General features: G+C 39.7%; 1 protein-coding gene across 17 annotated transcripts in view; it reads right to left on the reverse strand.

Annotated features, from left to right (window-relative positions):
- Positions 1-27,950, reverse strand: part of tbc1d5 (TBC1 domain family, member 5) — a 524,363-nt gene that overhangs the window by 481,077 nt on the left and 15,336 nt on the right. For 6 of the 17 annotated variants that reach the window (XM_087987279.1, XM_087987283.1, XM_087987272.1 and 3 more), the window contains exons 2-3: positions 16,927-17,106; positions 1,970-2,015 (exon numbers count right to left, since the gene is read on the reverse strand). The exons of 2 other annotated variants lie outside the window; for them this stretch is intronic. The gene's annotated coding sequence lies outside the window, so the exon portion shown is untranslated. Of the gene's footprint in view, positions 1-1,201; positions 1,275-1,969; positions 2,016-16,926; positions 17,107-27,950 lie in introns of all 17 variants that reach the window. 9 more of the 17 variants (XM_087987282.1, XM_043690203.2, XM_043690191.2 and 6 more) reach the window with 3 other exon arrangements.

Below are 27,950 nucleotides of genomic sequence, written 5' to 3' on the forward strand. Positions count from 1 at the left end.
GAGAGATGATCAGTGTTAAAGTTTCAAGTCAAATAAGACTTCAGAAGTCAAGCCAGTACCAAAGAAAAGTCTTTTTCAACTTCAAATGGATGTAGGTTTGCTCGCTGAGCTGGAAGGTTCATTTTCAGATGTTTCGTCACCATACTAATTAACATCTTCTGTGAGCCTCCGGACGAAGCACTGCTGATGTTTCCTGCTTTCTATTTATATGTTTGGGTCTCTTTGGGTTGGTGACATCATTTCCTATAGTGATATCATTTCCCATTCTTTATCTCAGGGGTGGCAAATCGGGTCAAAGTTCCAGTAAGAATGCCACGCTTCCATGAGTTCTTGCACGTGTCTCAGTTTGGCTTGTCCTAGGATGGACATGTTGCCCCAGTCAAAGAGGTGTCCTTCCTCATCTGTATGTAAGAATACTGGTGAGAGAAGGTCATGTCGTTTGGTGGCTAGTTGATGTTCATGTATTCCTGGTGGCTAGTTTTCTGCCTGTTAGCCCAATGTAGTGTTTGTTACAGTTCTTGCATGGTATTTTGTAAGTTACATTCGTTTTTCTTGTCTGTATAGGGTCTTTAAAATTCACTAGTTGCAGTTTTAGTGCGTTGGTGGGTTTGTGGGCTACCATGATGCCAAGAGGTCCGAGTAGTCTGGCAGTCATTTCCAAGATGCCTTTGATGTAGGGAAGAGTGGCTACGGTTTCTGGACGCATTTTTTGTCTGCTTGTTTGGGTTTGTTGCTGAGAAATTGGCAGACTGTGTTCATTGGGTACCCATTCTTTTTGAATACACTATATAGGTATTTTCCTCTGCTGTGTATTTCTTCCGTGCTGCAGTGTAGGGTGGCTCATTGAAATAATGCTCTGATGCAGCTTCATTTGTGGGTGTTGGAATGATTGCTTCTGTAGTTCAATATTTCGTCCGTATGTATTGTTTTCTTGTAGACGCTGGTTTGAAGTTCCTCATTCGCTGTTCACTCTACTGTGACATCTAGGAATGGCAACTCACAGAAGAAACCCAACAAATTATCAGACAGGAAAAAGGAAGGAAGCACACTCAATACACAATAAAGGAAAGCACTAGAAAGACTAAGAAGAGATAAAAATATTGTTATCCTACCTGCAGACAAAGGACGCTTGACAGTCATTTTAAATCAAAGAGACTATATTGAAAAAGCGAATGCACTACTTGCAGATACCAACACTTACCAACAAGTGGCGAGAGACCCAACCCCACAACTAGAGAACCAACTCACAGCCGTCCTCAAAACACTTCAGAAATCTGGAGAAATACATAAGACCAACTTACAAAAAATGAAACCAGACAGATCTAACACACCACGCTTATACGGATTACCAAACATTCACAAACCAGGAGTCCCCCCTCAGACCCAGACGCTACCTGGAACACCACTTCCAGATTGGCCAAGGAGCTACATCAAAGACTAAAACACTTAGTAGAAGACTCACACTACTCCATCCATCCATCCATCCAAGAATCCCTGAAGACCAAAGACACTGATAGAAGACGATGAAATAATGGTCTTCTTTAATGTAGCAGCCCTGTTCACATCAACAAACATCAACCTGGTCAAGGAAACACTGACTACACTATTAGAAGACACAAAGACACATACACCAGACACCACCAACTTCATCAGCAAGGACAGTACTGTCAAGCTAGTGGACCTATGCCTTACCACGCACTTCACCTTAAACAACAAAACCTACAGACAAACCAACGGAACACCCATGGGATCTCCGATATCAGGGTTCTGAGCAGAGTCAGTAATGCAGAGACTCGAACAAACAGCTCTGCCAACCATCCAACCCAAACTTGGGTCCGCTACATGGATGGCACCTTTGTCATCACTGAATGAAACAAATTAGAGGAAACCTTCAAGATCATCATTAATACCTTTACTGGCATAAAATTCACTAAAGAGGAGGAAAACAAGAACAAACTGCCATTCCTACCTGTCACAGTACAGCGAACAGCCAATAGGGAACTTCAAACCAGCATCTACAGGAAAACAACACATACAGATCAAATATTGAACTACAGGAGCTATCATCCTAACATCCACAAACAAAGCTGAATCAGAACATTATTTCAACGAGCCAACACACACTGCGGCACAGAGAAAATACGCAGAGCAGAGGGAAATCACCTATACGGTTTATTAAAAAAGAATGGGTACCCAATGAACACAGTCCGCCAATTTCTCAGCAACAAACCCAAACAAGCAGACAAAAACATGTCCAGAAACCCTGGCCACTCTCCCCTATATCAAAGGCATCTCAGACATGACTGCCAGACTACTCAGACCCCTTGGCATCATTGTAGCCCACGAACCCACTACACACTTAAACAGCAGCTAATGAACTTGAAAGAGCCTATTCAGACAAGCAAAATTAATGTCATTAACAAAATACCTTGCAAGAACTGTAACAAACACTACATTGGACAAACAGACAGAAAACTAACCATCAGGGTACATGAACATCAACTAGCCACAAAACAACATGACCCTCTCTCACTAATATCCATACATACAGATAAAGAAGGACACCTCTTCGACTGGGACAACAGATCCATCCTAGGACAAGCCAAACAGAGACATGCACAAGAAACACCAGAAGCATGGCATTCCAACTGGAACTCTATCAACAAACACACTAACCTGGACCCCATTTACCACTCCCTGAGAAAAAGATTAAGAAATGGCATCACCAACCCAAAGAGACCTAAACATATAAATAGAAAGCAGGAAACATCAGCAGTGCTTCATCCTGAGGCTCACTGATTATGTTACCTAGTATGGTGACAAAACATCTGAAAATGAACCTTCCAGCTCAGCGAGCAAACCTACATCCAAATCCTCCACCTGAGCTACAAATCTTCTCAAAACGCCCTATCAACTTAAAATGTTACTCCAACTGTCTCTTCACAGATGCTGCCAGATCTGCTGAGTAAGGGAATTTTTCCTGTTCTTGAATCAGATTTCCAGCATGCACAGTATTTTGCTTCAGTACAATTGCTCTGGCTGTATTCAAGAAAATGTGGAGTTGAAATGCCCATCAGCCATGATTGAATGGCGGAGTGGACCCGATGAGCTGAATGGCCTTACTTCCACTCCTATGTCTTATGGTCTTAAAATGATTACTTACACAGTTTAAAAACAATCTACCCAACTCTGAATAATACAAATGCAAAATACAGTATAATACATCACTTATAACAGACACACGACAGACAGCCATCATATGCTATTCCTAATAGTAGCACTGCAGTCTTAAGAGATCGGAATATCATACAACACACTATTTCAATAGAAAATAAGAGTTTTGCATCAGTGTCAGGGCCTTTGCAAATATCAAAACTAAGACATAAATAATTCAGAAGAAAGACAATATGAATAATTGATCAAATAAATAATTTAATAATCAAATAGATGAAATGCATGAATAACTCCCCAACTAAAGCTAAACAATAAATCAGAGAGTTAATATGAACAATTAAACCAGCATAATACAAGTTGTATTTAAAAATTCACAAAGAAGTTTCTTTCTTTTTAAATATTAAGAGGAGGCATTTTGTGCATTTCAGAAGATTAGAAGAAAAACATGAAGTTCAGAAACATTGTTTTACTGAAAAGAAACAAAGCAATTCATTCATTGTTTGGGCAAAGTTTTTGTTCACACTGATGACAGACCAATGCATCAAGGTCCAAAATGTTTCCACAAAGAACATTGCAACTGTTCCTCTGGGGAGTTGCAATCAAATTTCATTTTCATTTAAAAGAAAGAAGTTTATACTTGATACTGTCAAAGCTTAAAGTATGCTTAAGCCATACATTTTGTCTTAATACCAAAAAGATACACTATGCATAAAAAAAAGTTAATTTCACAGATCATTCTCAACCATCCAGATCACATCCTTTTCATGTCCACTTTATTTATCAGTCATTGGCAGCAGAACAATTTCCATCTTCTCAAGTTAGGATTAAATCTCACTCTTTTCTAGAGATGGCTTGCAACAAGCAAGCTTCCTCAATCACTAAATATGCAGAGAATCTTGTATCAGTCTTAAATTTATGTTTATAAATTAATTGTGACATCATTGCAAATAAGAATTTACAACAAGTCTAAGTCGGGGAATGCAATACTCAAAATGATATTTGGAGAAACACTCAGAAGTATAAGATATTTTAAAAAACATAATTGCTTAAGGACTCTTTAAGGAACCAATTTTTTATGTCTGAATTTTAGAAAAGTAAAGTAATCTTATGCACGAGGGATGTAAATTTGTAAAATATGTTACAATTACTTGCTGAGCGTGAAGAGACATGATCCAGTTCTCCAAATCTGCAAAAATAATTTCCTGTTTCCAACAGAATGACCTGGCCTTTGCCAGGTTTAGAAGGTGTTGTTAAAGAAGCTTTGATGAATTGCTACAGTACATCTTACCAATGGTACACTGCAACCTATGTGATGGTAGTGGAGTGAGTAAATGTTTAAGATTGCACATGAGCTACCAATCATGCAACTTGATTTTCCTTGATGATGTTGAGTTTCTTCAGCATTGGTGTTCCTCACAGTCAAGACATTAGAGAGTATTCCATCTCACTACTGAGTTGTGCTTGTAGCTGGTGAAAAGTTCTTTTTTGAGGGGGTAAGGTCAGAGGCCAGGAGGCAAGTTGTTTGCCACTGGATTCCCAGCCTCTCACCTACACTGGTAGGAACAGTATTTATTTAACTGGGCCAGTTCAGTTTCTGATCAACTCTAATTTCAAATTGGGACAGCACACTGGCTCAGCAGTTAGCATTGCTGCCTCAGAGCACCAGGCACCCAGGTTTGATTCCAGCCTCAGGTGATTGCCTGTGTCGAGTTTGCACATTCTCCCCATTTCAGCGTGGGTTTCCGCTGGGTGCTCTGGCTTCCTCCCGCTGTCCAAAGATTTCCGGGTTAGGTGAGTTGGCCATGCTAAATTGTACAGTGTTAGGTGCATTAGTCACAGCAGAATGGGTCTGGGTGGGTTACTCTTCAGAGGGTCAGTTGGACTTGTTGGGCCGAAAGGCCTGTTTCCACATCTAATCTGATCAAAGATAGAGGAGGAATTAGTGATGGTAATGCTACTGAATGTCAACTGGTGACCGGAGTAAGATTATTTTTTTGTAGATGGTCATTGCCTGACACTTGTGTGATATAAACTGGTTTTGAATACTGTACATTCAACCAACAAGCTTCGCCACTTTTGATTTACTGATTCAGGTTAGGTAATTGATAAAGCAACTGAATATAGTTGGACCGAGGACACAAAATACAGTCAGCACAGCAACTGTTAATGTTCAGAGTGAATTATGGCACTGCAGATGACCTAATGAAATTCCAATATGCAATAAAATAGTTTAGCAACATCTTGATTGGAAACCAAAATTTAAAATTTGATAGTTAGTCACAATATGGATACAAAGCTAAAATATATACCATTTAATATTCAAGACAGCATATCTTCTCTTCTGTAGAACTGACAGCTGCTAGCTAATACGCTGCCTATTTTAACTAATTGCTGAACAAAGTTCCAATACCTTTTTGGTTAAATCCATGCATTTTATATCTGATTTCTGTCTACAATTTAATTATAAAAGTCTGTACGAAATTAACAGAAAACTGCAAATACAGGCAATGTTCCTACCATTACAATCATCATGCACCAATAGATTTCAAGGTATAACAGTGGTGAAGGGTTAACCTTTGGTGAAGGACAGTCTTGGAGAACAATGTGTTAAGTGCTGCTCATTAGGTAGAAGAGCTGGTAAATGTATGTAATGGCATCACTGGCAGCAGACCTGAAATCAATTGGCTTCCGATTAATCTGGCACAACTCCATTGCTTTTATGCTCTCATGATATTGAGTGTTATAAAGAGGTGAAAAATATTAGTGACATGGAGTAAGCTATTTCTATTTTAAACACCTGGAAACTTCAAGCACGTTTTACGGTTCTTCTTTCACAGAAAATTGGTGTCACTGGTAAGGCCAGCATTGTTGCCCATCCCTAATTAGCCTTGAGTTTCAGTTCTTTTCAGAAACCAACATGCCCATTCTAAAAGATGAGAGACTTAACAAACAATCCATGTTTTTTTTTCAATATATAATTTCAGTTACATCACACTGAAACCTTTTGCTACATGTTTATACTCCACAGCCCCCACCTGATGAAGGAGCAGCACCTTAAAAGCTAATGCTTTCAAATAAACCTGTTGGACTGTAACCTGGTGTTGAGTGATTTTTTAACTTTGTACACCCCAGTCCAACATCTGCACCTCCAAATCAGCAAAAATGTGTACTCTATCATGCAAATGAATTTCAAATGCCAATTCACCTTCTTGCTAGTAAATATCTATACTGCATCTCCAAACATTTCCTCCAATTACATAAATAAAACAGCTTTTATTATCCCACAACTACTTAAATCGTTTATTCAACTGTAGTAGAATGTCCATTAGCGTTACAATCTTCCAAAAACTGTGTTTGTTCAACTTTTGCCTAACTTTCATCCCCCCACCATTAGCAGCTATGCCTTCAGTTGTCAGAGCCTTGAAGTCTAGAATTCATTTGTAAGTCTGTTCTTTAAAGCACAGCCCAAAACCTGCCTATTTTATCTAGCATTTGATCACTGATGCAAATATTTCCTTCATGGCTCAGAGTTGAGGGCTGTCCCCTAATGACAGCAGATTGTGTAGTTTGCTGCAGGCTACCACAGATTTTGATGTGTTCTGTTGAATACTGCAGTGCTCCTCCACAGCAGTTCAGGCAGTGAAAGTATTGTTTTTGCATCGTCTGCTCTATCATATGCAGCAGCGTTGTAAGTACTGTTTCTGTCCTTTGGCTCTAAGTCCAATCCTAAATGCATTCAGCAAATCTTTAACTGTTTGACAACTGAACTTTTATATCCTCAGAAGTAACTTCCCCAAATTCTCCTAGAAAAACGTTCGTACTGAATTTGGACATTTGTTTCCAGTTTCAGGGGTAACTGAAGAAGGTTCTTGTAGTTTCAAAAGAATGTTTGGGCTACCAGGTGAAGGGTTCCCCTTCTTCATTCACTCATCTCATCAAGTTGGTCACACAATGTTAAAGAATCCATTCCTTTATGGATCCCTTTCTCCCAGACGAAATGTTTAAAAGGAGCCGATTTAAAGGCCTGTTGGAAATCCCTCACTAATGGCATTGTAGGTCAAGCTGCAACAAAGGTCTATCTGCAGCAGTTCAAGGTGGCAATTAACCAACCACTTCTCCAGGACAACTAAGGATGGGCAATAAATGCTGATCCAGCCAGTGACATCCACCTCCCATGAATGAATTTTTTAAAAGTTACACATACATACATCAGTTGTTGGTAAAGTATTGGAAAAGGTTAGAAGAGATAGGATTTATAAGCATCTAGAAAATAATAATTTGATTAGGGATAGTCAGCATGGTTTTGTGAAGGGTAGGTCATGCCTCACAAACCTTATTGAGTTCTTTGAGAAGGTGATCAAACAGGTAGATGAGAGTAAACCGGTTGATGTGGTGTATATGGATTTCAGCAAGATGTTCGATAAGGTTCCCCACAGTAGGCTATTGTACAAAATGCGGAGGAATGGGATTGTGGGAGATATAGCAGTTTGGATCAGTAATTGTCTTCTTTCAGCAAGCCAGAGGGTGGTGGTTGATGGGAAATGTGCATCCTGGAGTCCAGTTACAGTGGTGTACCGCAAGGGTCAGTGTTGGGTCCACTGCTGTTCGTCATTTTTATAAACGACCTGGATGAGAGCGTGGAAGGGTGGGTTAGTAAATTTGCAGACGACACTAAGGTCGGTGGAGTTGCGGATAGTGATGAAGGATGTTGTAGGTTACAGAGAGACATAGATAAGCTGCAGAGCTGGGCTGAGAGGTGGCAAATGGAGTTTATTGCAGACAAGTGTGAAGTGATTCACTTTGGTCAGAGTAACCGGAATGCCAAAATACTGGGCTAATGGTAAGATTCTTGGTAGTGTAGATGAGCAGAGAAATCTCGGTGTCCAGGTACACAGATCCTTGCAAGTTGCCACCCAGGTTGACAGGGTTGTTAAGAAGGCATACAGTGTTTTATCTTTTATTAATAGAAGGATCGAGTTCCGGAGCCATGAGGTTATGCTACAGCTGTACAAAACTCAGGTGCGGCCGCACTTGGAGTATCGTATACAGTTCTGGTCACCGCATTATAAGAAGGATGCGGAGGCTTTGGAAAGGGTGCAGAGGAGATTTACTAGGATGTTGCCTGGTATGTAGGGAAGGTCTTACGAGGAAAGGCTGAGGGACTTGAGGCTGTTTTCATTCGAGAGAAGAAGGTCGAGAGGTGACTTAATAGAGACATATAAGATAATCAGAGGGTTAGATAGGGTGGACAGGGAGAGCCTTTTTTCAAGTATGGTGACGGCGAGCATGAGGGGGCATAGCTTTAAATTGAGGGGTGATAGATATAGGACAGATGTCAGAGGTAGTTTCTTTACTCAGAGAGTAGTAAGGGTATGGAATGCTTTAAGTGCATTTAAGTTGTCATTGGACAAGCATATGGACGTACATGGAATAGTGTAGGTTAGATGGGTTTCAGATTGGTATGACAGGTCGGCGCAATATCGAGGGTCAAAGGGCCTGTACTGCACTGTAATGTTCTATGTACATAGTTATGTTGACAATGGAATGAGCAGACATATCCTCAGTAGATAGCTGCCATAACCTACTAGCCATCCTGTGCTGCCATCAACGCTTAATTGAGAAAAAAAAGCCCAGTTAACATTTCAGAAGGGTCACTGGACCTAAAACATAAACACTGCTTTTTCTCCACAGATGCTACCAGACGTTTTTTTTTAACTCCTTACAGTGTGGAAACAGGCCCTTCAGCCCAACAAGTCCACACTGACCCTCCGAAGAGTAACCCACCCAGATCCATTTCCCTCTGACTAATGCACCTAACACTACGGGCAATCTAGCATGACCAATTCACCTGACCTGCACACCTTTGGATTGTGAGAGGAAACCCCAAGCTGACACGGGGAGAACGTGCAAACCCCACACAGACAGTCACCCGAGCCTGGAATTGAACCCAGGTCCATGACGCTGTGAGGCAGCAGTGCTAAATACTGAGCCACCGTGCCACCCCTATCATTTGCTGCCGACCTGCTGAGATTCTCCAGCAATTTGTTTTTGTTTCATATTTCTAGTATTCAGTGTTCTTTAGGTTTTTTTGGCTTAGTTGGAGATGACACTGCAAATTTTACAGAATGAAAGATTCAATACTGCTGCCAAGGTACTGGACACTACTTTAGCCATTTGTTGCTAATGGTCACATACCAACTGAAAGTTGAGGGAACGGAAGCCTTTTTAGTTCAAGTACATGACAGAGTTGATATGCAGCATCTGCACGATGATAATATCAATGGCACATGGGAAGGCCAATATCTAGAAGCAACTAAAAAAAAACAAAAGAACTGCAGATGCTGTACATCAGAAACAAAAACGTAAGTTGCTGGAAAAGCTCAGCAGGTCTGGCAGCATCTGAGAAGAGAAAACAAAGTTAACATTTCGGTTTCCCTTCCCCAGAACCTCTGAAAGCAACTGTTCTGTGCTAAAATCTTGAAATCTCCTGGAAGTAACCTGTAAGCAGTTGGTGATTATTTTAAACAGTGAAAATGAGGGTTAGAAGAACAGCTGCTCATTACCATAATTGCATGACTGAATTACTCTTACTGTAACTCCTTAAGTAAGAGTTAGTATTAGCTAGGTTGGGTAGAAAAGCCAATATTCTCACTGCTATGTAATAAACCATAAATTTAAGGTGTAGGCATGACAAAAGCCTGGTAAAAACAATGACTGCAGATGCTGGAAACCAGATTCTGGATCAGTGGTGCTGGAAGAGCACAGCAGTTCAGGCAGCATCCAACGAGCAGCGAAATCGACGTTTCAGGCAAAAGCCCTTCATCAGGAATCATGACAAAAACCTGACCAAGTTAGGTTGTGATCTCTGTCCTAAAAAAGGTTGCTGACTCAAAATTAACTCAGGAATGACGATGTGGAAGCACACAAGCCTGAGTTCACTTCAAATCCCTGACATTACATGCAAACAAAATTCCGTTACAAACAAAACACAATGTTGGTATTTGATTAACAATTTTACATGCCCTGCCATGTACCAAAACTGAAAGGGATTCCATTCTCTTAATGTGCACGGTTCAAAAGCAAAGAATTGTGCAATGAAATACCTCAGTAGCAGCTCATAAGATCGCTTCCCCTCATAAAAAGTTTGCTCTCAGTTTCCCATTTCCTCTGAAGTACATGAACAAGTTTATCTGTAACATTAATAAAAATCAAGTACATTGATGTTTAAATGATGGAATGGTTTAGTGACTGCTATATTGCTGAATCTGTATCTAATAGTGTTGTATATCAACATTTGAAATTTAACATTGGACACGAGGACATAATTAATTCAAAGATATACCTGAATAATAAACAAACTGAAGATGCCACTTCATCGTGAGCAGTGATTGGCTTTAGCTAATGATGCATTTATCTTAGCAAAACATATTCCCACAGAATTAAAATACTGTGGTTTAAAAACAATCGTAATTTTTATCTTTAGTATGTGGGTATCAATACACATCCACAATGGTTTAGACAGTATTTGGCTAGCTGAGAAAGACCATTCTTGAGGACTGGGATTTCAAAACTTGAAACTATTGTAGCAGGCCAACAATGATCCTCACGCTCCTGTGCGCTTTGGAAACTTTGCCAAGCTATTGTACCTCAATGCAAATGGAAATATCAATGGTGTTTTCAAAAATCCTCAAAATCAGGTGGCAAAAGGCAGTTCAACAGTAGTGTTCACTCCTAAGTCAACATGCCCAATGATGTGCTAATCAAATTTAGCTTCACTAGGTGGGACATGTTGATTGTATGCGTGAAACTAGACTCAGAAAACAACTGCTCCACTCAGAACTCTGTCATGAAAGGAAGTTCCTAAAAGCAGAGCAAAATCCCTTTAGGGATATATGTAGAACTGGACAGACAAACATCCCCACCAACACATGGGATCCCTTCCCATCAAAATGAAGGAAAGCTCATCGGGAAGGTGCAAACACGTCAAGAAACTTTGTTGAGGGGTGTGCACTGGTGAATTTGAACAGTAAGAGAAAGCACACAAAACTGTAAATACCTCATATGGCTGACCCTTCAAGCACTACCTGTTCATACACGAAATAGCTTGCAGATCACACATTGCACTTATCAACAACCTCAGAAGCCCTCAAACTGGAGTGAAAGCAAGTTATCTATATTTCTTACACACTCCCTCAGAAAAGACTTAGAAGGAGAAAAAGTTGAACTAATTTAAAAGCAAACTACTCTTTTCCTGATATTTTGACAATAAAACAAAGGAGAAAAGGACCTCGCTTTGAAGCTACTTCTCCCAAAATAACATGCTTCTTTAAAAGAATTCCATATTTGTATTTAAGCATTGTTACGAACCAGACTGACCACACTTCCCCCATGCCCCTACTTCCAAGGAGCTAGTCCAGACCCTAACTTTTATCTTCTTTGAAGGCAAGTGTAAGATGTTGAATTCAGATGTGATTTAATTGGTCCACCATTAGGCTTTAAGTAAAACATACTTTATTCTTACACAGTTAAAAAAAAAAATTGGCATTAATTTTAACTCTATTGTAATACTGAATAAAATAATATATTATTTAACTACTAATCATCAAATGTTCCTTATAGCAACATCCCATAAACATACCCTTGGCAAAGGCAAATTCAGCAAAACAAATTTTTCTCATATGCTATCCAGGAGAATTGAACACCAAAATAAACAAACTATCTAGGAGCAGAAAAAACTTGAGCCTTTAGCTACAGCTTTCTATGCTGCAGCAATCAGCTTCAAACACCAAATGAAAGCAAAACTGAAACCCTGGGTCTCTGAGAGCCCGACTTCACCCACTCGTTCTTCTCTTGTCTAAATTAAGAAAATATGCAGGGAGCTCAAAGCTGTTTACCTACTGCTTCTGAAGCGAACATTCAATCACCTCTATGGCAACAACTCTCTGTGAAAGAAACAGCAGAGAACAAATCTCTCAAAGGCATAGTACCATCACAGCATTGGGAAGAAACTGAAGTTACCGATAAGAAACTATATGTAATCATAAAAAGCCAAAAGTGTTCAATCCCTCAAAAATCCTGAACTTTTATAAATGCTAAAACTATTCAATTCTTTAATTCTAGTCCACTTTCAACAATTCTTGTATAAAACTGGACAAGGTCCAAGATCAAGAAGATATGAAATGTGATGTGCAGTTTTTGTCTGATCTCTTGCTTTCCGTTCTTGTACTCAGCTCCCCATCTTGCCTCTTTTGCTACTAATACTATTTTGGACTAATGATTTGCAAATGCAGTGATTGATAACACATTCACTCAAACTAATGACATTATGTGGTTGAACTATCTGCTTACCAGATAGCTTCAATCACATCATTTATACATTCTTTTCCAAATATGAAGTGTCAGGATATTCCAAAATATGAACAGATTTCAATCTCTCTTTCTCAGGACACACTAATCAGTATTCATTTTCTCTCAAAATTACATAGTTATAAAACAAAAGCCTGGTATCATTTAATCATCATTTGTAAAGTGCACACAGGCTAAACAGCATTTGAAAGGAAAAATACATTTTGATTGTTTAAATGTAAAATTTGATTTGAACTGAAAAGTAAAGGGTATTTTTAAACAGAACAACTGGAGCATGAAGAAAATTATGTCAATAAGTTTGAAATTACAATAAAATGCTTGTACTACAAAAAGCAGGATCATCTGAATTTCTTCAACTCTTAAAGTATTCATGTTGCATTACCTTCTTATGAACCCGACATTTAATTTGTTAGATTCAAACACAAAGACTTTTGTAGATCAGACATCATTCCCTAATCTCAACAACTGAGTACGAAAGAATTACCTGACATCGGGATCATGGGACTGAAAGCATCACAACTAATTTTCTCCAGAGAAAATTGTTTGAATGAGACACTGAAACAGTAAATCACAAAACTGGGGCGAATGATACTTGCCATTATCTATCAGTATCCAAATCCAACTCATCCCTTATGGGTGAATTAACCTTTCCCTAAAATTTAGTACTTTCTCAAATTTCAGTCTCTATCTGCAAATTTATTTAGGATTTGCTCACTAATTTATAAGGTTTGCCTGTGACCCTTTGAAACTTTCTCCATTTATCAAAAACTTACTATGCTTCCTAGCTTAGTTTGATGAGCTTTTGATTAAAACAAAAGTATGAATTAGTGACTACTTGTTTGAAAATATTTACCAAAACATAAGTACACATTGCCGCTATGGTCATCGCACAGTCATTTCAATGTATAGTTAGCTGGCTATTTAATAACTGCTGATGTAACCTTGCAGCTATGAATGTTTGCTAATACAATCAAACTTGCCATTAGTGTAACCCAGCTTTACCTAGAGGTCATATAGAAACGGACAAACTCTTATGGAATAACAAGCAAAAGTTACTTCTCCCAAAAGAGTGAAAGGTTAACATGTAAAAGGACAAAACGTGGCAGAAAAACATGAGTGCATATAGGATTAACTACACAATGTGAAAGTTGTACGGCTCCTAGTTGAGAAAGCAGCCACAAGTTTTCATTGGAAGATACACCTGATCTCAAAAATACAGAAGATTATGGAATATCAAGTGAAGAATAATAAAAATGTTAAATACAACATTTTTAGTATCTTGCTGCTACACTATTTTACCATGTTGCTGGTATTGCTGGGGTTCAAAGTACAACAGCTGTCACAGATAAAGGAGAAAATGTTTTACATGGCAAGTTCAGAATGTGGATGTACTGAGCATTGTGCTGCTTGTGTAGTTACTGGATAAAAATGAAGTTGACTAAGAGCTATCTGGAGAACGTAGGAGAAAGTGAAGAGCTCTGTAACACAATAACATAAAACTGCGAGGAGGCGGGAGATCCAAAATAAAAACAGAAATACTCAACCTCTGCAACCAGAAAAAGGGCTAATTTTTCATATCTGATGAAAAGTCTCAGATCTGAAATAGTAGCTTCTTTATAAATCCCTCCACAAATGTTGCCTGTTTAAATCCTCATTGTTCCAGTGAAGAGCCAAAACAGACATAGCCAAATAACAAACATCTGCACTGTAAATATGTATGGTACAGAAACCTATAAAATCTTCAGCACTACATGTTCTATGCTCTATTTCTCCAAATATACCTTATTACTTTAACTATCAAAAAAATCTTACTAACAACAGTAAATATTGGACCACAAATTTACAAATTCATAAGTAGTATTAGGGAAGTGATTGGTGGGCCCCTTGCTGAGATATTTGTACCATCGAAAGTAACAGGTGAGGTGCTGGAAGTTGACTAACGTGTTGCCACTATTTAAGAAAACTAATAAGGAAAAGCCAGGGAACTATAGACGGTTGAGCCTGACATTGGTGGTGGAGAAGTTGTTGGAGGTAATCCTGAAGGGCAGGACGTACATGCGTCTGGAATGACAAGGACTGATTAGGGATGGTCAACATGGCTTTGTGCATGGGAAATCATATCTCATGAACTTGTTTGAGTTTTTTGAAGTAACAAAGAGGATTAATGAGGGCAGAGCGGTGGACGTGGTCTATATGAACTTTAGTAGGGCATTAGACAAGATTACTCATGATAGACTGGTTTGCAAGGTTTGATCACATGGAATACAGGATACAGCCATTCGGATACAGAACTGGCTACAAAACAGGAAGACAGAAGGTGGTGGCGAGGATTGTTTTTCAGACTGGAGGCCTGTGGATCGGTGTTGGGTCCACTGCTTTTCGTCATGTATATAAATGATTTGGATGTGGACAAACGAAGTAGATTTAGTAAGTTTTCAGGTGACACCAAAATTGGATGTGTAATGGACATTGAAGAAGATTACTTCAGAATACAACGGGATCTTGATCAGATGGGCCAATGGGCCAAGGAGTGGTAGATGGAGTTTAATTTAGATAAATGCAAGGTGCTGCATTTTGGAAAGGCAAATCAGGGCCGGACTTATACACTTTATGGTAAGGTCCTCGGGAGTCCAGAACTAGAGAGGATAGCTTTAGGGTGAGGGGGGGAAAGATTTAAAAGGGACCTAAAGGGCAACTTTTTCCACGCAGAGAGTGGTGCCTGTATGGAATGAGCTACCAGAGGAAGTAGTGGAGCCAAGTAAAATTACAACATTTAAAAGGCATCTATATGGATATATGAATTAGAAGGATATGGGCCAAGTGCTGGCAAATGGGACAAGATTAGTTTAGGATATCCGGTCGACATGGACAAGTTGTTTCCATGCTGTACATCTCTATGACACTGGTTAAGTAAGCTTACAAAAAAAAACAAGCATTAGGGCTTAGAGATAGAATTGAAAAGTAAAAGTTTTGCTAAACCCGAACAGTCAGATCAGACGTGAAGCTTCCTTTGTCCACAGATACTGCCAGACCCACATTTCATCTAGCAATTCGGATTTTCAGATTTCCAGCATTTACAATATTTAGTTTTTATTAAGTATTGAAACTTGGTCACATCACACTATAGAACCTTGGTTCCCACACTGTAAAAATAATAGCGAGGCAATAGAGAAGGTGAAAAAAATCGATTTACAAGGATATCTGAAATGCAGGAATCTAAAATCAGGGAAGGATGAATAGGTTGAAATGCTTTTCTCCAAGGAAGAAATGCTGAGGGGTGACCCAACTGAGGTTCAAAAATAAGAAAAATACTTTGATACAAAATACAGGGAGAATGCTTCGATGAAGGGCAAAACCAATGCAGGATAGTCACCAAGAAGTCAAATAATGCATTCAGAATAAATTCCTTTGCAGACCGGTAGGAACATGAATCTGATGCACACTGTATGCTGCTGAAGCAAATAGAGTAAATGTTATTCAGGTCTGGAGGCTAGAAAAGCAAATGAGGAAGAAGGGAAAATAGGAAGATGCTTGTGTAGATTATAAATACCAGATGGACTGGTTAAGTTGAAATTCAGTTCTAAAGGGTCACTGGACTAAAATATTAATTCTACTTTCACTCCACAGATGTTGTCCAATCTGTTGAGTTTTTCCAGCAAGTTACATTTTTGTTTCTAATTTCCAGCATCTGCATTTCTTTGTTTTTTTGGTTAAGTTGAATAGGTGTTTTGAGTGGTTTGTTTCCATGCTGTACATCCTATGTTTGTGAATATGTGTTGTGCAAACCACCTCAGTGCAGGTCAAGATAAACCTACTGAACATGTTGTACTCATCTTTACAATCATCTTCTGATATCCCACTCAATGAATCTATTCTAGTTTTGTTCAAAATATAAAGCAACTCAGAACACAAACACAGAAAAAAGATATAGTACAATGAGTTTCACAGATGTTACACTATTTTTGTTTTTGAAGAACCTTCTCCCAAATCTCTTAAAATCATCTTTTAGTGATGTCAGTAAAATTTCAAAGGCAAAGGCATCAGATATCCTCCAGTACTAAGCTCATAAGGCTATTCACCACATGCAAGAATGATATATTATATAGGATATTTCACAACAGGGTGGGGTTAACGTGGTTTTTTTTTAAATATCTTCTATATAATTCCACCTCAAGTGGTTTTAAACTTATTTCACATAAAGTGTGGCATATAACTCACCACAGCATGTATGACAGCTTTATTCTTTTCAGTTGCAATAATCACAAAAATGTAAAAAATAGGGAGCAGGTCATTCAGCATTTGGAGCGTACACTGTCATTCAGTACTTTGACTGATCCTCTACCTCAATGCCATATTCTTATTAGCGAGTTTTGAGAAAATTTGTACCTCAGATTGAGGTTCTGGATGTAAGTTTGCTCACGAAGCTGGAAGGTTCATCTTCAGACGTTTCATCACCATACTAGATAACTTCATCAGTGAGCCTCCAGTGAAGTAATCCTAGATGCATGGCACTCCAACCAGAACTTTATCAACATACACACCGAGTTGGATCCCATTTACCACCCCCTGAAAAAAGAACAGGAAATAACATCACCACAGGAAATGGCATTACCAACCCAAGGGAACCGAAACACAAAGAAAAGGTGTTTCACCAGAGGCTCACTGATGATGTTACCTAGTATAGTGACAAAACGTCTGAAAACGAACACTTCAGCTCAGCGAGCAAACTTACATCAAGCTATATTCTTTATTTTCTCCCCATTCCCTTAATGGCTTTAAAATCTAAAAATGTAGCAATCTTTCTCAGATATAATCAGTAGCCTCGAAAGCCATTTGTGGTACAGAATTCCACAGGTTCACTATTCTTTGAATGAAAACATTTTTCCTCATCTCAGTCATAAATGGTCTACTCTGTCTCCTGAGACTGTGTCCTGGTTCTAGTCTCCCCAACTAGGGAAAGCATAATCTCTTTATTTAGTCTTCCCAGTCCAATTAGAATTTGTCACTTTTCAATCAATCAATCAGATTCCCCTTCATCCTCTACACTCTGGTAATTAGAGGGCCCAGTTGAACCAATCCCTCCTCAAGATATCCTGCCATCCCTGCTATCAACCCAGTGAATCTTCACTGTACTGGACAGGTTTTTTCCTGATGAAGGGCTTTTGCCCGAAATGTCAATTTTCCTGCTCCTCGGATGCTGCCTGAACTGCTGTGCTTTTCCAACACCACTCTAATCCAGAATCTGGTTTCCAGCATCTGCAGTCATTGTTTTTACCGGGTAAATGAATAGGAAGGCTTTAGAGAGATATGGGCCAAATGCTAGCAAATGGGGCTAGATTAATATAAGATATCTGGCCGACATGAACGAGTTAGACTGAAGGGTCTGTTCCCATGCTGTATAATTCTGACAATATACTCCTTATTAGGGAGACCAAAACTGCAAGCAATGTTCCAGAAGTGGTCACAGCAAGATCCTACATAACTGAAGTAATCATTGTTGTTATACATCAATTTCCTTTCTCAGACCAGATACAAATTCACAATAGCAGTCAGCAACCACTTTTCGCCTCACAAACGGTACCTTATCACTGGGTACGGGTAATCAAATAAGCAACACAGGGTATGTTGCAAAGATGCATGAGAGTTTAAGACATCAACACAACAGCAGACCCCGGCGAATGAAAATGACAGTAACCACCCACGCCAGCAGCTAATATCCCTATTTCTGAAGGGAGATTTTTTGAGTCTTCAACTCGTGCCAATGTTTACAGTAATATATTGATTAATAATGGCTTTTACAAAACTGTTCTACTGTGTTGTATTAAACTACAAGCTACTTACAAGGCTAGTTTCCTTGCACATTTCAAGTCAAGCTCCGTGATCAGGCAAAGGGCCTCCAAGAGCTGAAATTTTGGGTGAAAGCATACTTTATTTTTTAGACTATTTGACAACCTTAGACTGCACACAAACTTCTCTGCCGATTATTAATCATGCCACCAAGCTAACACAATGCTACCAATAACTTGTTTAGGTGCATTCCAATCTCTTTGACAGTTACCTCTGCTTTAATGGTGTCTTTTATACTTCCATCTTACCTCAAAGTCTAAATTTGAAGTGGCTTCTCCGATTTCCATAAGGACCTCAAGACTTTAGCACGTACATGAATGATCGGAAAATGGCAAACTGGCGACGGTCAATATTCTAGCAGGGTTATGATAAGGGGTTCAATTCTGTTTGCACCAAGTCTATACTTGCACACTTTCAAGTTGAACCCTCATTAATAGACTAGTTAATTGCAGGAGACATATTTACCCTTGGGAGGGGCAAGGTTTTTTGAAAGGGAAAAACAAATGTTTAAATAAAATGCAAAAATGTTTGTTCACATACTAATATGTAATTAATGAACGTACAGTTATCAATTGAACACCACTTTTTTAAAAGGATACAAACTTAGAATATAGGTCAATAGTCAGAATAAAAAGGATGAAACATGGAAGTGCACAAATTCAAAAGAAGCAAAAGCAAGGAGAGGAAAAACATCTTGCTGCATGAAAAAGTTAAGGTCAACAAGGCACTGCCTAAATATGTGGCGGAAGCAAGTTCAATAAAGGCATTCAAAAGATGCTCATTTGCAAAGTGCAGATGCACAGCATTACAGGGAGAAGAAGAAAAGAACTGGGCGAAGTGGTCATTGGGAAAGCTGGTGCAGACATGGGCCAAATGAGCACCCTCTTACTGTAACAAATCCGTGGCTCCATATCCAACATTTTCAGACAATTTGTGACAACACAGGTTAGTGAATCATGAAAATGGGTTTTTGCTATATAGAAATTGGCAGCAATGTAGTGGGAAGAGAGACCACGAAGGAAAAATTAATTTCCAGTATGCAAATTAAGGTCAGTATTTAGCCAAAAAGATTATGAATCTGTTATTAATACTAATAAAATATACTGTAGATGCCCTCAAGAAGTACAACCACAAAATAAATCATGCTGAATAGACATTTTCATTCATAAATGTTATTTCAGAAAAAAGCCTTTTCTCAAACCTCAAGATGCCTGTATCTTTGATGTGTATGTTCAACACAGTGATAATTATTGAAAATAAAGCTCCATGTTTTGCAGTATTTTATCACTACAAACAGACAATATACAATAAAAGTGCACAGACAACTGAAATTATTCTGTAAATTAGTGTAAAACAATCACAGGTAATTCACAGTGACTCAAAGTATGAATTCAATTTTAGGGACGAAACTCTTCTATTATGCAGTGAAAAAAATACAAGATATCTCAATTCAAATTACTCCAGTGCCACTTGCTTGCAAAAAAAAAATCTTTGATTTAGAAAATAAAGTAGGTTTTGGGCTATTTTGGCACCATTCCAAAAGACTGAAAAAATACTTTCCAATCACCAAATATTCCTGAAAAGAATCACAACTTTTTACTACAAACTTCTAAAATAGTATCATTGGATTATCTGGGACAGAAGAAAGCATTTCAGGCCATGTTGATTATTTGAAATAAATAACCAATTACTCCTCGAATGAAAATTGTTAATGCCGGAAATCTGAATTGAAAACAGAAGGTAGTGGAAGTAATTAGCAAGTCTGGCAGCATCTGCACAGAGGTACAGTATACTAGCACAGAGGGGGTTAACCAGAGTGGCCCAAGAAAGATCTCCATGACGCGGCTGAGTAAATTGGATTTATCTTCTCTGACGTTTAGGAGAATGAGAGGTGATTCTTATTGAAGTGTACAACATTATGAAAGAATAGAGGTTGTTTCCACTGGATGAGGAATCTAGAACATGGGGTGCGGAGGGGAGAGGATAGGCAGAGTCTTAGAATAAGAGGGAAATCATTTGGACTGAAACAAAAGGTTGTGACTCTTTGGAATTTTCCATCCTAAATGGCTATTGAATATATTTAATGTTGAAAAATTGAGTCAAAGGATTGGCCATAATTATATTAAATGACAGAGCTGGGTCAAAATTCTGGAACTCCCTTCCTAACACTACCATTTGTGTACCTGCAGTATAGGGACTGCACGGGTTCAAGAAAACAGCATACAATCTATTTTCAGGGGCAATTAACGCTGGACCATAAATGCAGTGATATCCATATTTCATGAATGAATTTTAAAAATATACAGAACTGAAATAACTTTTGGAAATAAAATATTCATTAATAGCAACCATCCAAAAATCACTAAGAGTTTCTCCTCAGACCGGAATAATAGATGTTGAGGGTAGAAGTGAAAACCAAAAGATCCAAATGTTCACATTGCAATCGTGTACTGCATTGGCAGCTGTAGGCCTAGAGCCTTGACTCTTGATGGTCAGTGAGGTGTCAGTGGCAGAAGAGCCGGTAACTCCTGAGGCATCAGTGTCTTTGTTGCTGTCTCTGGAGCAGGACTCCTTGAGAGCAAGAACACCCTGCAGAAGCCCTGAAGTCATAACTGAAATATGAACTTGAACAGACAATGAAGACTTATTTAAGTAATTTCTTTTCACCCTTATTATACCTCAAATTGCTGCTGGAATGTGGCAACAAAACACTTTTCACTGTACCTTCACGATATAATGTTACAATAAATAAACCATTCATTCGTAAATCATTCATAATAAATCATTAGGGATAGGCAATGGCTCAGTTGTATTATCGCTAGATTATTAATCAAGAATGATGTTCTAGGGATCTGAGTTCGAATCCTGCCACAGCAGATGGTGGAATTTCAATCCAAAATAAAAAAGTCTGGAATTAAGAATCTTCTGATCACCATGAAATCATAATCAAAAATAACCCATCTGGTTCACTAACATCCTTCAGGGAAGGAAATCTGACATCCTCGCCTGGACTGGCCTACATGTGATTCCAGGCCCACAGCAATGTGGTTGACTCTCAATTGCCCTCTGAAATGACTTGGCAAGCCAATTAGTTGTACCAAACACTACAAAGTTTCAAAGCAATGAAACCGGACCAATCACCTAGCATCGAACTAGGCACCTAAAAGACAACAGCAAAATCCTCCTCACTAATGTCTGGGTCTAGTTGGGAGGGTTGTCTCACAGACTAGTCAAGCAATAGCCTGACGAGACATACACACGGAATCATACCTTACAGACAATGTCCCAATCACCACTAGCACCGTCCCTGGATAGGTCTTATCTCACCGGCAGGACAGACCCACCAGAAGTGGCAGCACAGTGGGATACAGTAAGGAAGGAGTTGCTCTGGGAGTCCTAAACAATGACTCTGGACCCCATAAAGTCTCATGGGTTAAATATGGGCAAAGAAACCTCCTGCTGATTACCACGTTCCATCCTCCCTCTACCCATGAATCGGCGCTCCTTCATGCTGAACAAACTTAGAGGAAGCACTGAGGATGACAAGGACACAAAATGTACTCTGGGTGGGGGATTTCAAGTCCACGACCAAGAGTTGCTCGGCAGCAATCCTACAGATCGGACTGGTTGGGTCCTAAAAAACAGCTGCTGAACTGGGTCTGCAGCAGGTGGTGAGAGCGCCAACTAGACGGAAAAACATACTTGACCTCATCTTTACCATTCTGCCAGCTGCAGATGCATATGTCCATGACAGTATCAGTAAGAGTGACCACCACACAGTTCTCGTGAAGACAAAGTCCTGCCTTCACATTGAGAATAGTGTCCATCCTATTGTGTGGCACTAAGCTAAATGGGACAGACGTCGATCAGATCTAGCAATTCAAGACTGGGCATCCATGAGGTGCAGTGGGCCATCAATAGCAGCAGATTCATACCACAGCACAATCTGTTACCTCATGGCCCAGCATATCCCCCACTCAACCATTACTATCAAACCAGGGATCAACCCTGGTTCAATAGAGGGCAAGCCAGCAGCAGCACCAGGCATACCTGAAGATGAGGTATCAAACTGGTGAAGTCACCAAACAAGACTACTTGCAATGCCAAATAGCGTAACCAGCAACTGATAGAGCTGAGCAATCCCACAACCAATGGATCAGATCTTAACTCTGTAGTCCTGCCACATCCAGTTGTGAACAGTGGTGGATGATTAAACAATTCCCTGGAGGAAGAGACTCCACAAATATCCCCATCCTTAATGATGGGAGAAGCCCAGCACATCAGTGCAAAAGATAAGGCTGAAGTTTTCACAGCAATCTTCAGCCGTAAGTGCAGAGTGGATGATCCAGCTCTGCCTCCTCCAGTGGTCTCCAGTATTTTGATTTACTCCACAATATCAAGGAACAATTGGAGACAAAAGATACTATAAAGGTTCCAGACCCTGACAACATTCCAGCAATAGTACTGAAGGCTTGTGCACCTGAACTTGCTTCTCTCCTAGCCAAGCTCTTCCAGTACAGTTACAACAGTGGCATCTACCCAACAATGAGAAAAACTGCCCACATATATACCGTACATAAAAAACAGGACAAATCCAAGCCAGCCGATTACAATCCCATCAGTCTATTCTCGATCAACAATAAAGCAATGGAAGGTGTCATCAACAATGCTATCAAGCAGCACCTGCTCAACAATTACCTGGTCAGTGATGCCCAGTTTGGGTTTCACCAAGACCACACAGCTCCAGACCTCAGTAGAGCCTTGGCCCAAACATGGACAAAAGAGTTGAATTCCAGAGGTGAGGGGAGAGTGACAGCCCTTGACATCAAGGTTACATTCAACTGAGTGTGGCATCAAGGAGCCCCAGTAAAACTGGAATCATTGGGTATCTGGGGGCAAACTCTCCAGTGGTTGGAGTCATACCTGACATGTAGGAAGATGGTTGTGGATGTTGAAGGTAAGTCATCTCAGCTCAAGGACATCTCTGCAAGAGTTCCTCAGGGTAGTGTCCTCAGTGCAACCATTTCAGCTGCTTCATCAATGACTTTCCTTCCATCATAAGATGTGAAGTGGGAATGTTCACTGATGATTGCACAATGTTTAGCACCATTCGGAACTCTTCAAAGAAACTGAAGCAGTCCATGTTCAAATGCAACAAGATCTTAACAATATCCAGGCTTGGGCTAATAAATAGCAAGTAACATTTGCACAAGGCTATGACCATCATGAATAACAGACATTCCAACCACTGCCCCTTGGCAGTCAACAGTGTTACCTTCTCTGAATCTCCCACTAACAACATCCTGGGGGTTTTCATTGACCAAAAACTCAACTGGACTCAGCAACTAAACACAGTGGCTACAAGAGCCGGTCAGAAGCTAGAAATACTGTGGCGAGTAACTCACCTCTTGACTTCTCAAAGCCTGTCCACCATCTACAACACAAGTCAGGAGTGTGATGGAATCCTCCCCACTTGCCTGGATGAGTGCAGCCCCAACAACACCCAAGAAGCTCAACACTATCCAGGATAAAGCAGCCCACTTGATTGGCACTACATCCACAACTATCCACTCCCTCCACCACCGATGCTCAGTAGCAGCAATATGTTCTAAAAGCTGTTCTGCAGAAATTCACCAAAGATCCTCAGACAGCACTTTCTAAACTAGTGACCACTTCTATCTAGAAGGTCAAGGGCAGTAGATATATGGGAACACCACCACCTTCAAATTCCCCTCCAAGTCACTCACCATCCTGACTTGGAAATATATCACTGGCCCTTCACTGTCACTGGGTCAAAATCCTGGAATTTCCTTCCTCATGGTATCATGCGTCAACCCACAGCAGGTGGACTGCAGTGGTTCAAGAAGGCAGCTCACCACCACCTTCTCAAGGGCAAACAGAGATGGGCTATCAATGCTGGCCAGCCAGCAACACCCACATTCCACAATATGAATAAATAAATTCAGTACAACACCTTTTGTCAGAAATCTGGAAGATGTATGGGAAACCTTTGTAACTTATTGGGGTTTCAGTGGCTTTGAAAAAAAAGCAGCCCAGCATAAAAACATAAATGGTAGCTTTAAGTACAATTATGAGGCCAAAGGTATACACTAAAATGTAGGAGGGATGGAAAACGTAGCTGAGAGTGATCAATAACTTTTGAGGAGATGAGAAATAACCCATTTCTCAAATGACAGGGCCAAACCTATAATTGCGTTTGGGCAAACAGTGGCTTCACAAATTCGTTTGATGGACAGTTTTCCACCAGAATGCACACTGATTTAAGAAATTATGGAGAAAATATGCTGTTACTTTGTATTAAGCCACCTGCACAGTACACTTTATATCCGGAACGGTGACATTAGATTTTGTTTAGAAATGACCATAGATGGAGTTGACTTCCTCCTGGGGATTGATTTGGGAGGAGCAAAATTTCATCCATAATCACAGAAAGCCAAAGTGAAGTTAAACAAACAGAGCACAGTCAGAACAATAAGCTCCACACAGTTATACAGTATGTGTGGCGACCAGAGCAATGGCAAAACAAAGTCAGTCATTAGGGCTCAAAGTAATAACAGAAGCAGAAACTTACTTTAAATTTGGGGATAATTCAAAAGCATTAAGCAAATATTTTTTAACTGAAGCGCAACAAGCAGATCCCGAGTTAAACATGTTAGAACTATCAGCCCACAATTAAACTGAGACCAAGGTAGTTTTGAGCGTAATAAAGAAGTAATGGTTATTTATCAAGTTATGTTATTGCTCAGTTCCTGTAAAAAAATATTGTGGGTAGTATATAAAATTCCTATTTTTTTTAGTAGAGAAAACTCAAGACATTGATATATCAGCTTTTTTTTACTGGCTAAGTCTTCATAGTGCAGTTTTATAAAACATGCCATACAGTTGCCATACATCATCCACGAACACAAAGAACTTTACCATGAGTAAAGCAAATTGTGAATATTCCTATGATTGGGACAAAAGTCTGAATTTTCTATTACTTGCTGCTAGAAGCTTGCCAAATTAAACTACATGTTCAACCTATTCAATTAATTTATTAGCCAGGAGTTAAGAAAGCCATTAAGGAAGATTCAAGGAAGATTTTTTTTAAAACAAAGTATGTCAGGTAATCAGAATAGTGGAGGAAGACAGCATGAGAGTGAAGAAAGACACAGATTGAATATCTTATTATCTAGTAAGCCAAAACTGAACTACTCGAACAGTCAGGCATCATATGCGCATAATTAGAGGAAGAACAAAAGAGCTTAGTGTGGTTACTTATGAAATATAAGGAAATCTAAAAAGATCAACTAGGTTGTACAAATTTAGCTTGGCATGATATGGATATCAGGAGATCTGGACTAAAGAAACAAAATTCTTATTACTTAACTCCTGGAAAATAGGCACAGGTGAAAATGGACGCTCAATACATGTTAGAAAACCATGATGTAGCACAGTGGTAACATCCCTGGCCTAGAATATCTTGGTTCAAGTTCCAGTTGCTGACAAATGTGTCATAACATGCCTAAAATATCTACAAACCCAGTCTATACTACCTGCAGCCTGAACTTAAGGGAATTTATATTTGCCAGGAATTGGTGTTGGAGAGACTGTTAGGTCTGAAGGTTGATAAGTCCCTGGGGGCCTGATGGTCTGCATCCCAGAGTACTGAAGGAGGTGGCTCGAGAAATCGTGGATGCATTGGTGATTATTTTCCAGAGTTCGATAGATTCAGGATCAGTTCCTGCGGATTGGAGGGTGGCTAATGATGTACCACTTTTTAAGAAAGGAGCGAGAGAGAAAGCAGGAAATTATAGACCAGTTAGTCTGACCTCAGTGGTGGAAAAGATGCTGGAGTCTATTGTAAAGGATGAAATTACAACACATCTGGATAGTAGTAACAGGATAGGTCAGAGTCAGCATGGATTTATGAAGGGGAAATCATGCTTGACTAATCTTCTGGAATTTTTTGAGGATGTAACTCTGAAGATGGATGAGGGAGATCCAGTACATGTAGTGTACCTGGACTTTCAGAAAGCTTTTGATAAAGTCCCACATAGGAGGTTAGTGAGCAAAATTAGGGCGCATGGTATTGGGGGCAAAGTACTAACTTGGATTGAAAGTTGGTTGGCTGACAGGAAACAAAGAGTAGTGATAAATGGCTCAATTTTGGAATGGCAGGCAGTGATCAGTGGGGTACCGCAGGGATCAGTGCTGGGACCACAGCTTTTTACAATATATATTAATGATATAGAAGATGGTTTAAGTAATAACATTAGCAAATTTGCTGATGATACTAAGCTGGGTGGCAGGGTGAAATGTGATGAGGATGTTAGGAGATTACAGGGTGACCTAGACAGGTTAGGTGAGTGGTCAGATGCATGGCAGATGCAGTTTAATGTGGATAAATGTATGGTTATCCACTTTGGTGGCATGAATAGGAAGGCAGATTACTACCTAAATGGAATCAATTTAGGTAAAGGGGCAGTACAAAGAGATCTGGGTGTTCTTGTACACCAGTCAATGAAGGTAAGCATGCAGGTACAACAGGTAGTGAAGAAGGCTAATAGCATGCTGGCCTTCATAACAAGAGGGATTTAATATAGAAGCAAAGAGGTTCTTCTGCAGCTGTACAGGGCCCTGGTGAGACCACACCTGGAGTATTATGTGCAGTTCTGGTCTCCAAATTTGAGGAAAGACATTCTGGCTATTGAGGGAGTGCAGTGTAGGTTCATGAGGTCAATTCCTGGAATGGCGGGATTACCTTAGGCTGAAAGACTGGAGCAACTGGGTTTGTATACCCTTGAGTTTAGAAGACTGAGAGGGGATCTAATTGAGACATATATGCTTATTAATGGATTGGACACTCTGGAGGCAGGAAACATGTTTCCGCTGATGGGTGAGTGCTGAACCAGAGGACACAGCTTAAAAATACGGGGTAGACCATTTAGGACAGAGATGAGGAGAAACTTCTTCACCCAGAGAGTGGTGGCTGTGTGGAATCCTCTGCCCCAGAGGGCAGTGGAGGCCCAATCTCTGGATTCATTTAAGAAAGAGTTGGATAGGGCTCTCAAGGACAGTGGAATCAAGGGTTATGGAGATAAGGCAGGAACAGGATACTGATTAAGGATGATCAGCCATGATCATATTGAATGGTGATGCAGGCTCGAAGGGCAGAATGGCCTACTCTTGCACCTATTGTCTAATTTAAGGGCTCTTGTGGCACCGTGGCAGTGTTCCTATCTTGGGACCATGAGACCTGGGTTCAATTCCCACCTGCTCCAGAGGTTTATTATAACATGTTTTTCACACGTTGATTCAAAAATATTGAGAAAAATCACTTGATTGAACCCAGTCAAAGTAGCTGGAGTTCTTCAGCAGCATTAGCTCCCAAACCTAATGGGTTTACGAGTTTCTGAACAGATTACAGATAATTAATTAAAATGTAATAACAAAAACAGATTCATACACAATTCTTTGGTGGAAAGATTTTACTGACAGAGGTGGCAGTGCTTTTTTTTTATTAAGGCTGATTTATTGAAGGTACACTCGCAAATACATTC

This window comes from Chiloscyllium plagiosum, unplaced genomic scaffold (genome assembly GCF_037043375.1).
Source record: "Chiloscyllium plagiosum isolate Xiang-an unplaced genomic scaffold, Cpla_swu_hap1 HiC_scaffold_5, whole genome shotgun sequence".
In the NCBI taxonomy this organism is placed as follows: Eukaryota; Metazoa; Chordata; class Chondrichthyes; order Orectolobiformes; family Hemiscylliidae; genus Chiloscyllium; species Chiloscyllium plagiosum.